General features: G+C 42.8%; 1 protein-coding gene across 3 annotated transcripts in view; it reads left to right on the forward strand.

Moving 5' to 3' along the window:
- The window catches only part of PITPNM3 (PITPNM family member 3), a 162,611-nt gene that overhangs the window by 30,597 nt on the left and 119,417 nt on the right, over positions 1 to 12,597 (forward strand). The window lies entirely within an intron of this gene.

Below are 12,597 nucleotides of genomic sequence, written 5' to 3' on the forward strand. Positions count from 1 at the left end.
TTCCTGGTGGTCATCACATCCGCCAGACGGATATCAGAACTGCAGGCCCTGTCCATCAGGGAAGACCTCTGAATCTTTCATCAGGATAGAGTGGTGTTGCGGTTGGACCCCTCCTTCATACCTAAGATATGTTCGTGCTTTCACAGGGCACAAGAGCTGGTTTTGCCCAATTTCTGCCCGGACCCTTCTCATCCTCTGGAAAGGAAATGGCACACATTAGACGTAAGAAGGGCTCTGAGGATCTACCGCAGAAGAACCCGGCAGAATAGAAGGTTTGAGGCCCTGTTTGTTTCATTCCAACCGGGGTCTCTGGGCAGGAAGGTGACCTCCACCACCATAGGCAGGTGGTTGAGAACATGCATAGCTACGGCCTACCAGTCTCAGGGCATTCAGCCACCGAGCCCATCACAGCACACTCCACAAGAGGTGCGGCCACCACCACGGCCTGGGCTCCCCAGGCGTCATGGACAGAGATATGTAGGGCAGCCACTTGGTCGTCCCCCTCTCCCTTTGTGAGGAACTACAAGTTAGACACCTTTGCCTTGGCGGAGGCTTCATTTGGGCGCAGGGTCTTGCAGACGGTACATAGGGCAGGGGACACACCCCACCAGGCTTAGTTGGCCAGTGCCCTCAGTATGTGACCCTCCCTAGGGACGCACGAGCTTTGGTACGTCCCATCCTGGATACTCCTCCCCCCTCACTATGGAGAAAAGGCGTTGGTACTTACCTGATACGCCTCTTCTCATAGTGGGGGGAGGAGTATCCAGACCCCCCCCCCGACATGGTTATGTAACATGTATTTGTTGAATGTTGCACTGGTATGTTAAGTTATTCTTCAATAAAAGGTTTGAAACCATACTAAAGTCTGGAGTAGATGGCATAACGAGTCGGATAGAGTTCTTCGCCGATAACTGGGCGGAGCCTGGTGGGCCAGGGGCATGTCCCAAGAGCTTATCTGACTCAGTCCAATCAGCTGGAGGATAAGGTCAACCTGTCCTGGATACTCCTCCCCCCACTATGAGAAGAGGCGTAACAGGTAAGTACCAACACCCTTTTTCCTCTACTCCCCAGGCTGTGGAATTCTAGGAGTTGAAATCTACACATCTTAAAGTTGCTGAGGTTGAGAAACATCGCTGTATTTTGTTTTACAGTTTGAGGCAGGAGTGTCAAATTCAACTTCATTGAGGGCCGTATCAGGGTTGTGTTTGACCTTGGGAGGGCCAGTACGGGTGTGGCCGGGGTGGGCATGGCCAGTTCGACATCACTCGTCAAGGCTCTGTTTGCAGCCACGACAGGCTCCTGCAGCCCTCTGCCAGCGAAAATGGAGCTCAGGGAGGATACGTGTGACCCCCCAGGCTCTGTTTTCAGCTGTGACGGCCTCCTGCAGCCCTCTGCCAGTGAAAATGGAGCTCAGGAGGACACGTGTGACCTGCCCAGGCTCTGATTTCAGCTGCAATGGCCTCCTGCCAGCGAAAATGGGACTCTGGCTGGTCCTTCACTATTTCCAAAGCAGTCCCATGGACCAAATCTAAGCACTCCGTGGGCCAGATCAGCCCCACTGGCCTTGAGTTTGACACCCCTGATTTGAGGAAGCAGCAGTATTTGTATGATTCCAACTGTATGGCTAATGTCTGTTTTACAAATAGAGGAAGCCATACTGTAAAAACTACAGGGAGAATTTTGTAGTTCTTATAGGTAGCAAGTGAAGGAAAAAGCCTGCCTTTGGACTCAATCAATGAGTGAATGCTACCCTAGTTCTGCCATTCAAAAAGTTGAAGGGAGTGGAAGCTTTTTTTTTCACACTCTATTGAAGTCAATAAAATGTTTTGAAAGGAGAGGCAAGGGACTTCTGGAAAGGAATAGAGAAATTGTTTCTTCTTGTCCAAATGAGAAGAGACAGGAGACTATTAAGGAATATTCTTATTCTTAATAAGGAATATTCAATGGCAAGGTTATTCCAGATTGTGGAATAATCTTCCCAAGGAATCTCTCCTGGAGCCCATTGCATTGCAGTGCTGAAGCGGCATTTATTCTAATCCCTGAGAAATCGTGGATATGAGCAAGGAACTTAGAGTCTGGAGATGGGCAGGAATTCTCCATGGAGTCAAAAAATGGAGGATTGTGGTTTTGATCTGCGGAATACAGTCATTCCTCTCATGGGCTACCGTATTTTTCAGACTATAAGACACACTGGAGTATAAGATGCACCAGGATTTTGAAGAGGTAAATGGGAAAAAAAGTTTTTGCACTCTGCAGGTCTCCCAAACCCTCTGCATGCCTTGTTTTTTGTGAAAAAATGGGCCATGCAGAGAGTTTGAGAGGCCTGCAAAGTGCTACTGGGGGCTGGGGGGGGGGGAAATGGGTAAAACCCGGCTCATTTTTTGCTTGTTTTTGCCCTCCACAGTCCCCAGGAGCACTTTGCAGGCCTCCCAAAGCCTATGCACATCCATTTTTGCAAAGGGGGTGGGGTTTCAGGGGCCAAAAAATGCTGTATTCAGTGTATAAGATGCGCCCAGATTTTCACCATCTTTTTTGGGGGGGGGGAAGGGTGCGTCTTATACTCTGAAAAATACGGTAGTGTGTGGATCGCCCGGGGAAAAATTCTGGAATTGATTAGAGCCATGGTAGCGCAGTAGTTAGAATGTGGCATTACAGGCTCATTCCTGGGTGCTTGATCCTGACTGGCTCAAGGTTGACTCAGCCTTCCATCCTTCTGTGTCAGTAAAATGAGGACCCAGATTGTTGAGGGCAATATTCTAATTCTGAAAATCGCGTAGAAAGTGCTGTAAAGCACTATAAAGAAGTAGCTAAGTCAGGGGTGTCCAAACTTGGGAACTTTAAGACTTGTGAACTTCAACTCCCAGAATTCCCCAGCCAGCCATGCTGGCTGGGGAATTCTAGGAGTTGAAGTCCACAAGTCTTAAAGTTCCCAAGTTTGGACACCCCTGAGCTTAGTGATATTGCTGTTATCAGGTGGTTTGTGGGTAGCTACCAAAACGTACTTAGATTATTAGGAGCCATCTTGAGTTTATCAAAAATAAATCATATCAGCTTAACATGATTTTTAATAGCTATAGGCTTGTCCAATCATACAAACGTTCTGTTCTCTGTATCCCATTTTCAGCAGTGCATGAAAAATATTTGAATGGAACAGGTTGTACCTAAGCCATGTCTTAGTCAGCAATTCTATAAACGACTTTATAAGGGAGATTCTTATGCTAACTACAGGGTGCATACAAGGGCAGATAACCTGGTAGCAGGCCGAATTAAGATTCAAAATGACCTTGCCAGGTTACACAGTGGGTTGCATAACCAGGTATTGTGTTTTCTAAATAAAAGAAATTGGTACTCTCTTATTTCAATTTCAGGAGTAATTGGACTGATTCTTGTGGTGTTATTATTTATATTTTTAAAAAAAGAAAGCATAGGAAACGAATGCAAAGGCATTTCTTGTAAACAAACCAAGTTCATTATGCATGTATATTGATATTATCCTATATAATAAATGTGAAATTTTGTCAGTTCCTTTAACTATGAGAAAAAGTGGAAATAAAGATGTTAGCATTTCCAGTTCAGATTGTTAAGTACAATAGTCCTTTCAGTGGATAAAGTGCTTGATCAAATATAGAAAGAGATAGACTCCTCAGCTCGTTATATACCTGATGGAGCATAAGAATGCTTCCAATCTTGTAAAATCAACATCTTTGTAACCATAAAATATGTAATTTCATTGTCCTCCTGTTAGTTTCCGAACAATTAGTTTCCAATTAAAAAAAAGAATCTACAAGAAACCAAAAGCATTTCAGTCCATTTGAATTGGTAATTGAATTCTACTTCAACCCTAGTCATGAACTAAAGGCAAAACTTGAGCTTGATTCCTAATTATTGCAATGTGATTTTCCTGGCATTAGTGGCCAGTAGCTTTCCATTTTGGTCCCTCATCCCAATATCAACCAAGGCTGACTGCATAGCTTCTGAAACGAGTCGAATTCAGCTTGCCTTGCCCAAAACAATTCTGGTGGACACAGAAAATATGAGGAATTTGTCGACAGAAAAAACCCTGGAATTTGTTCTCAGTTAGAATCTAAACATGGAGCCAGATCCATTGGAGATGCCCACGGAGCAGATTTAGCCCTAGTTATCTGGAAGTAGTTTAATCCTGCGGGAGCTGAGAAAGTGGGCAGTGCAACTACTTGTTTATTAAATCTTATTAAACCTTTTGGTTGGTAAAAGCCACCAAGAGGTGGGTCCAAGCAGTAATTAATACATTCCCTACAGGAGGGGGTTATTCCTGGGACCTTAGAAAACCTTCACTGGATCCCATCCGCCAGCACATTTTTTGTTTAATTCCCCACCTCCCCTTTTTAGGGAAAGTGGTAGAAGAAGTAGTTCCGTGGCAACTTCAGAAGATCCTAGATTAAATGGATTGTCTGGACCTCTTTCAGTTGGGTTTCAGGTCTGGTTATGGAAGAGAGACGACATTGGTAACAATTGTAGATGATCTCTGGGAGGAGTGGGATAGGAGTAATGCATCCATCCTTGCTCTTATTGATCTCTTGGTTGCTTTTGATACCATTGACTATCGTATCCTTTTGGGCCAAAGGTGCCATCTTAGGCTGCTTCAGCTCTTTTCTTCAAGGCAGGTCTCGATTGGGTTTATAGGGAGTGGGAGATCCAATCCATCTGCACTCCTTTATGGTATTGTACAGGGTTTGGTGCTGTCTCCACCATTTTTAAATATCTACATGTAATTGCTGGGTGAGATCATCCAACATCATGGGATGAAGTATCATTAAAATGCAAATAATAACAAACTTTATATCTCCTTCTCTGGTGAGCCAAGGAATGCTGTAGCTACCCTCTCGTGGTGCTTGGAACCCTGGTAGGATGGAGTGACTGTGGGTTCAAGGGGCTTTGAGATCTGGAAGTTTATCATCTTTAGTTTTGAGGGGGCCTGCACTACCCCTGGTGTGCAGTTTGGGTGTTCTCCTTGACCCGTGATGGCGAAGCTATGGCACACGTGCCACAGGTGGCACACGGAGCCATATTTGCTGGCACACCAGCAGTCAGCCATTCAGGAGGGTTGGGAAAGGCTGTTTTCGCCCTCCCAGGCTTCAGGAAAACCTCCGGAGGCTGGGGAGGGCAAAAAACAGCCACAACGAGCCAACTGGAAGTTCGGGAATGATCCATTTCCGGCTTCCGGAGGGCCTCAAGGGGGCCAGGGTAGGCTGTTTTTGCCCTCCACAGGCTTCAGGAAAGCCTCCGGAGCCTGGGGAGGGGTCATACGTGCGCATGTGTGTGTGTGTGTGGGGTGTCGCACGCCCATGTGCATGTGGGCAGGGAGGATTGAATTGGTGTGGGCACACACACAATTTTGGCACGCCATAAAAAAAAGGTTTACCATCACTGTCCTAGACTCATGACTCCTGTTCAAAGAGCAGGCAGCAGTCGTGGTAAGGAGAGCCTTTGTGCAACTTTATGTGTGTGCCAGATGTGACACTTCCTGGATCATGAACCTGTGCCCAGTCACCCATGGGTCATCTCTCAGTTGGATTACTGCAATACACACTACATGGGACTACCCTTGAAGAGTATTCAGAAGCTACAACTGGTACAGAACACAGCAGCGTGGACAGTTCTGGAGGTCCCTTGAGTGGCACGTATTTTAGGGATATACTCTCTAGAGACAAGCAAGATGGTTTTTTGAGTATTATACTGCTATAGTGCTGATATGTGAGCTGCACTTACTACCAGCTTGCTTCCGGATCCAATTCAAGGTGTTGGTCATGACCTTTAAAACCCCTTATGACCTGGATCCAGGGTATCTGAGGAACAATTTAATCCCAATGGAATTAGTTTCCCCCGCTCATTCCAATGGAAATGGCTTACACTGGCTGGCAGGGTCAGAAGAAGAGTCTTTTCTGCTGCCTCCCCTCACCCCCAAATTGTCTGGAAAAGTCTCTTGCTGGAAATGAGGTCCAGCCCCATATTCCTAGCCTTCCAGAAGAGCCCAAAAACTTTGCTCTGCACTTGGCCTTGGGCCCCAACATCGGCCTTCTATGTTGGGGGTGGCTTACCAGGTAAATGTCTATCAATCATCCAGGACATAGTTGTCCCAAAGGTGCTTTTTAAAGAAGGCAACTGGACTTTTTGGTTTTTCTTTGAAGATGTTTTGCTTCTCATCCAAGAAGCTTCTTCACCTCTGACTGAATGGTGGGGAAATGGACGGATTTATACTTCTTTCCATTCTCCACCATTTAATCAGAGCTAAAGAAGCTTCTTGGATGAGAAGCAAAACATCTTCAAAGAAAAACCAAAAAAGCCCAGTTGCCTCTTGTAAAAGCAGCTTTGGGAGTTACCAGGTAGGAAAAATCTCCACCCCAGACTGCCCATCATCTTGGTGTTTAGCTTTTCTATTCAATCTTTTCTAATTTTAATTTTAACCATTTTCTAGTATTTTTTATATTCTATTACATTCTGAGCCATCCAGAGTCCTTGTATCATAGTGAGATGGGCAGCATAGAAATTAAAGAAGCAAAGAAGAAAAATATTTGGTGGAAAATATAAGCAAGCAGCTTCTCGTTAAATGGTATGGAAACTCTGTAACAGTATGAATTGTACATGAATGGAACAAACTACTTTTAAAAGTTCTGGTCGGATATTATAACTGTATCCTGCACTACAAAGCTTGTATTCTGTTTGTGGCTAGATTAGATTACCTTTATGACATTTTTGACTATATTATTTATATAATTTAATTATACAGTCAAACTAACTCCTGCACACAGAAAATTATTGCATTAGAAATGGTTATAACCTGCCCTTTTCTTTTCCGATATGTGGTAATGCCTTTGAGTGGACAATTTCAATTTTGTGAGTAAAATTAGCAGTATAATACTCAAAAAAACCATCTTGCTTGTCTCTAGAGAGCACATCCCCAAATTATATTGGTGTTGGCAAGAGCTAAAATTGATTTACTGTGTTTGAAAAACAACAACACTAAGATCAATGGAAGATTGATTGTGTTTAGCAAGAATTGAAAAAGAACAGAGCTTTAAGCAAAGAATGCCTTCAGAGATTGGTTTAAATCCTTGTAAACCTTTGGATTCATTTCCTGAGTATTTGGAGATGTAATCCTGTAAGGCTTTACCTTCTTCAGAATTCTTGACGATGGATGTAATCCCTCACCTTTTGGATTCTATTTTTTTCCCTTCAGAAAGATTATAGATCATGTTGTCTCACGTCCAGTCACCTTACACTACAGTAATTATATGAATTGTACTGTGCTTTTGAACCTGTTTTTGTGATAACAATAAAATTAGTCAGCCCAGTTGGTGAATTTAAAGGAATAGAAAAAAAATGTTTGAATGGCTTTTTGTATGGTTGGCAATGGTATCTTTCTGGGCTGATTTTGGGACTTGGCCTTTGATCCTTTCTGGAGGAAAGGATTCAGAAATTGGTTATGCTGGAGGGGAGGGAGAGTTTCAACCTTGGGAGGACTTTGGGATTTCCTCAAGAGTTTTCCTTATCCTTCCTTTCTTCATCCTTCACTGCAGTTTCATCTCTACATTAAAATCATTAGGGCAAAACAACCTAGTTAACTGATCTAAGTTCTCATTAATATGATTGGCTAAATACTTAGAAAGCAATAGAAATATTGTATATAGATGTACATACTGTAAAAATGAGAAAATATGAAACAAAGTGGAATATGTATAAGATCATAGAATGGAAAATGGAAACCTGAAATCAGAAAAAAGAAATACCGATAGCAGAAAGTTGTAAAAGTGTGATTGTGATTTTAATGTTTGGAAAATGTCAAATAAAAAAGTTTAAAAAAAAAAGATTGGCTAAGGTCAGGAGGAGTTTGTGTCCAGAGATGGGGGTAAGTTGGATGAAGACAAGTTGAGGATTAACTTAGTTATTATTTGCATGTCATTTATTTATCAGATTTAGAAAGTGCCCATTTCTTTCCTGGAAGGACTCTGGGTGACGTACAAACAAAATGTTAAAAAAGCACAGAAACAATATAAAAAATGAAAATGGAGACAAGGCTGGTAAAACTCAACATTAAAAATTAAAAGACAAGAGGAGGGGCCTTCACAGCTCCTGCTTTAGGCTCCTCTATGAGCCCCAAGCGAGATAGCAAAGAGCCAGGTCTTCGGATATTTTTGAAAGTTTGACTCTCGAATACAGCTCGTCTGCCTGGAATCCACACTGTATAATGAACATTAATACAATCGAGCGAGTCCAGAGGTATTTCACGAGAAGGGTACTCCATTCCTCTGCTCGCAATAGAAATACCTTGTGCCACTAGGCTTGAAATTTTGGACCTGGATAACTTAGAACTACGCCTCCGATGGTCTGACCTAAGCTTAGTACACAAAATTGTCTGCTACACCATCCTACCTGTCAATGACTACTTCAGCTTCAACCGCAATAATACACGAGCACACAATAGATATAGATTCAAAGTAAACCGCTCCAAACCCGATTGCAGAAAATACGACTTCAGCAACAGAGTGGTCAATGCCTGGAATCACTACCTGACACTGTGGTTTCTTCCCCAAGCCCCCAAAACTTTAACCTTAAACTGTCTACCATGGACCTCACCCCATTCCTAAGAGGTCTGTAAGGGGGCGTGCATAAGCGCACCAGTGTGCCTACCATCCCTGTTCTACTGTTCCCATTTATTTGTATTCATTTCTCATGTATATACTTATACCTGCTTATACTTATATGTTTATGTGTTCTATTCATACTTATACTTGTTTTCTCATACATGGTTGACAAACCAAACCAAATAAAAATAAAATAAATAAAAAGAGTTGGGGCCCACCTTGCCCCAGGAGGGAGAATGTTCCAAAGGACAGGCGCAATGATAGGGGAGGCACTCTTCCTGGACCCCACCTGTCAAAATTCTTTAACTGAAAGGGTCTGCAACATCCCGAGGTGAGATGGCTGGCAAGCAAATCTAATATGTACATAACATACATACATGCTAGTCTTTGACCGTAATAAATATCTGATCTATTCTATTCTATCTGGGCTTATGCCGTTTAAGACTTTAAAGAAATCAAAACTCTTTGAATTTGACCTGGAAACAAACCAGCATCGAATGCAGCTCACATAGCAGAGGTGTTATATGTGCTGTTCTTTGGGCACCCAAGATTGCTCGAGCAGCTGCATTTGCATCAACTAAAACTTTTGGATACTTTTCAGCGTAGAGCATATTGCAATAGTTCAAACTATGACTGGGGCACGAATGACCAAGCGGAGAGCCTCCCTGTCCAGAAAAGGGAGTAAATGGCACACAACATATTAAAACAGTGATATTCACATTGTATTGTTTGCACCATTGATTATAATGCTATTGTATAATGACGTACCACAACAGGGGGAAAAAACTAAATTAAATTATGTTTAAACTATAGTGAGCTAGTAATTGGCCTTGGCACTAATTTGGGTCTACAGGTATAACTTCAGGCATACTTATGATTGTTCTGTCTGAAGGTTTTTGGTAGGTGGTTGATCTGACAGCTGCATTTCTGTTTGGAACAATTCCACATGCCCTGGTACATCCCTACTGTAGACTCTTGCAATGTGCTGACTGGCTGAATTTGCACAGCACAAAGTGGAGTCAGGTAGTTTGCAGTTTAGCATGTTGCAGGAGCTCAGCCATTGACTTAACAGTTGCAATAAGTTAACTGAACATATCACTTTATACCATAATACTTTTTTTAAAATTTGGGCCTAGCATGTTAGATGAACATAACAATTGCCCTTGAGTTTACAGTTTAATATATTCTGTGACTCAGGACACTGCATGGGATAGAGGTTTTGAGAAGCAGGAAACTGGAGCTCTGCCCAGAATAAAATAAGACTGTACACTTTTTAAATGCCTACTGAAGGGCTATGTGTGTGGGGGTGGGGAGGGGGAAAGGTAAGAAAAAAAGAGTTCCCCTGATAAAGCCTTTCTCTGGCCCCTCTCCTAGAAATTCTTTGGAACAAACTTTTTCTGTTTGGCTCTTTGAAGAAATATATACTGGTTCACATAGCTTTAGAGTGAAGTGGAGATTAAAGTTGGGTTTTTGTGTCTAGATGTTTTGCATAGGGCCGGGATGGCGAACCTATGGCACGCGGAGCCATTTGTCAGGGCACGCGAGGCATTGCCCTGTCAGCTGGCCAGAGCGGATGCGGTTTGTCTGTAGGGCCGTTTTTCGTCGTCCGGAGCCTTCAGGGAAGCCACCTGAAGGTGCCTGAAGGCTCCGGAGGACTAAAAATGGCCCTACGGACAAACCCGAGCGACTGCTGGTTTGCTCATAAGGTCATTTTTTTTGCCCCCCAGAGCCTTCAGGGAAGCCTCCGGAAGGCCCCTGAAGGCTCCGGAGGGCTAAAACTAGCCTTACGAGTAAACCGGAAGTCTGTTCCCAAATTCTGTTTGCCTGTAGGGCCAGTTTTTTACACTCTGGAGGCTTCAGGAGCTTCCCTGAAGCCTCCGGAGGGTCTCCGGGGGAGCAGGGGAGGCTGTTTTCGCCTTCCCCAGGCTCCTATAAAGCCTCTGGAGCCTGGGGAGTGCAAAAAAAGCATGCAAAAAATTGGGGGGGGGAGCGCTGGTCATGTGCACATGTGTTCTGGGGTCGCGCATTGCATTATGGGTGTGACACACCCATGTACGACCCCCCTTCGCTTCCCCCGCTTTTGACATGCGAGCCAAGAAAGGTTCACCATCACCAGCATAGGGTATCTATTAGGATTCTAGGAAAATAACTGTTAAGGCATGTTTTCAAACCAACAGTCATGTGGCAATGACTTGCACCTTCCCTTGTGCAAGTTATTTCCGTTGTGGGCAAAGTGTCCCTTCTATTTCCCTGTTAGTCAATCCTCTCTTTTTAAGTTAACTAAAATTATCTGCATGTGGAATCCTGAGGCCATTATATAGCAGAACCCGAGCAAAATATTCGAGAGCTGAAGAAGCTTCTTGGATGAGAAGAGAAACGTCTTCAAAAAACACAGAAAGTCCAGTTGCCTCTTGAAAAAGCACCTTTGGGACAACTATGACCTGAATGACTGAGAATCTCCATAGACATTTCATTGAGCAAAACCCGTTCCTTGGTTCAAGAGGCTGTTCTCTCATGCTAAGAATTTAGCAAATATTCTTTGCCCGACCCACAGAAGAATTTTCATTTTCACCTGTTGGTTATAATATTTTGCCATTTTCACTGTTAAAAGATTGAACACATCCCTGCACAAAGGACACACTGCATCAGTTTGTCGGATTCAGCATGATCAACCAACCTAATATTGTATTTTCTAACATACTCTTACACCAGGGTACCCTTAGCCTACAAGGCACTGGATAATCGCCAAGCAAGTTGCTAATTTCATTGCACTGGCCATCAGTATCATATGTCCAGCTGTCAAACAGTTTTTGGTAAATGCAGTATCTTTTTATTTGTCTACAGCTGTCAGTAATAAGTCTATAATACATTTTATTGTTTTCCTACATTTTGCTTTAGTTTTTAATGGTAAAAATAAATCAGTCAGTAATCTGTCAATGGGAGGTAGATTTTTCTTATGTCAAATCTGGAGGAGTTGAAACGTATGAAGTTTAACGGGGGACCTGCCATTGCAACCCAGAAGAATGTTGGATATAGTGTAATCATGCTGTTCTTGGTACCATCCTGTTTCACTGTGTTTATAGCTGAACTGTACAAGGTTATCGGTTATGATGATGCCATTTATGGTGTTTTTCTGTAATAATGTGGTAGAAGTTTTGCAATATGCTGCATAGCCCTTTAAGGATAAGATTTGCTCAAGAGTGTCAGAACTCTGAAATGCTTTGGTTAAAAAAAACAACAACTAGGAGCCAATGCAATTGTTATAACAGCCTTTAAAAAACCTTTTATTATTCAGGCAGGCAGCTGCTTCTCTCTGAGTATCTGATAAAAGAGGATATAATTTTGTGAAATCTCATTCTGAGAGGTTTTCAAAGCCCATTGCCTCTTCATGGCGGTTATTGTTGCGTGTCACAAAAGTAGTTGGAAGAAGGTATTTGGGAGGGTTATTAACAATTTTCCCATGGGTTATTTTCAGTTTTTCTAGGCAATTCTAAATGCAGCTTGACCTCATCAGTGTCAATGCAAATGTCATGTTTTCTTAACTTTCTCAAAAGTGGATGGTGCTATAGTCATATTGGTTATCTGAATCTTCTAAAAATTTGGTTTTATTAAGAGGCAGAGGACTGCCTCTTAATTCTAGGCAGGCTAGAATGAAAGTTATGTTCTCTTCTCCATCTTGTTGCTAGGTTGGTATGCTAGCATAGCACATTTAGTATCTGGATTATTAAACCAAGCTTGTCAGTAAAATTAATCCTTCTGACTTTTGTTTGAATGTTCCGTACTGGAAGAAAAAGCATTTGGCTTGTACCACTCCTTCACCATGATTCCAGAATTGTTACTGGGCCATTGAAAGGAATTTATTCTGCACCTGGATGTTAACTTGTGTTTGCGTGCAGTTGATTATTTGTGGAGCAGATCCAACCGAGATGACAGAAGACATCATTTTGCTTAGTTATCTGTGAATGTTTTGAGCCGG

The sequence above is a fragment of the Natrix helvetica genome, assembly GCF_964273705.1.
Source record: "Natrix helvetica genome assembly, chromosome: 2".
NCBI lineage: Eukaryota > Metazoa > Chordata > Lepidosauria > Squamata > Natricidae > Natrix > Natrix helvetica.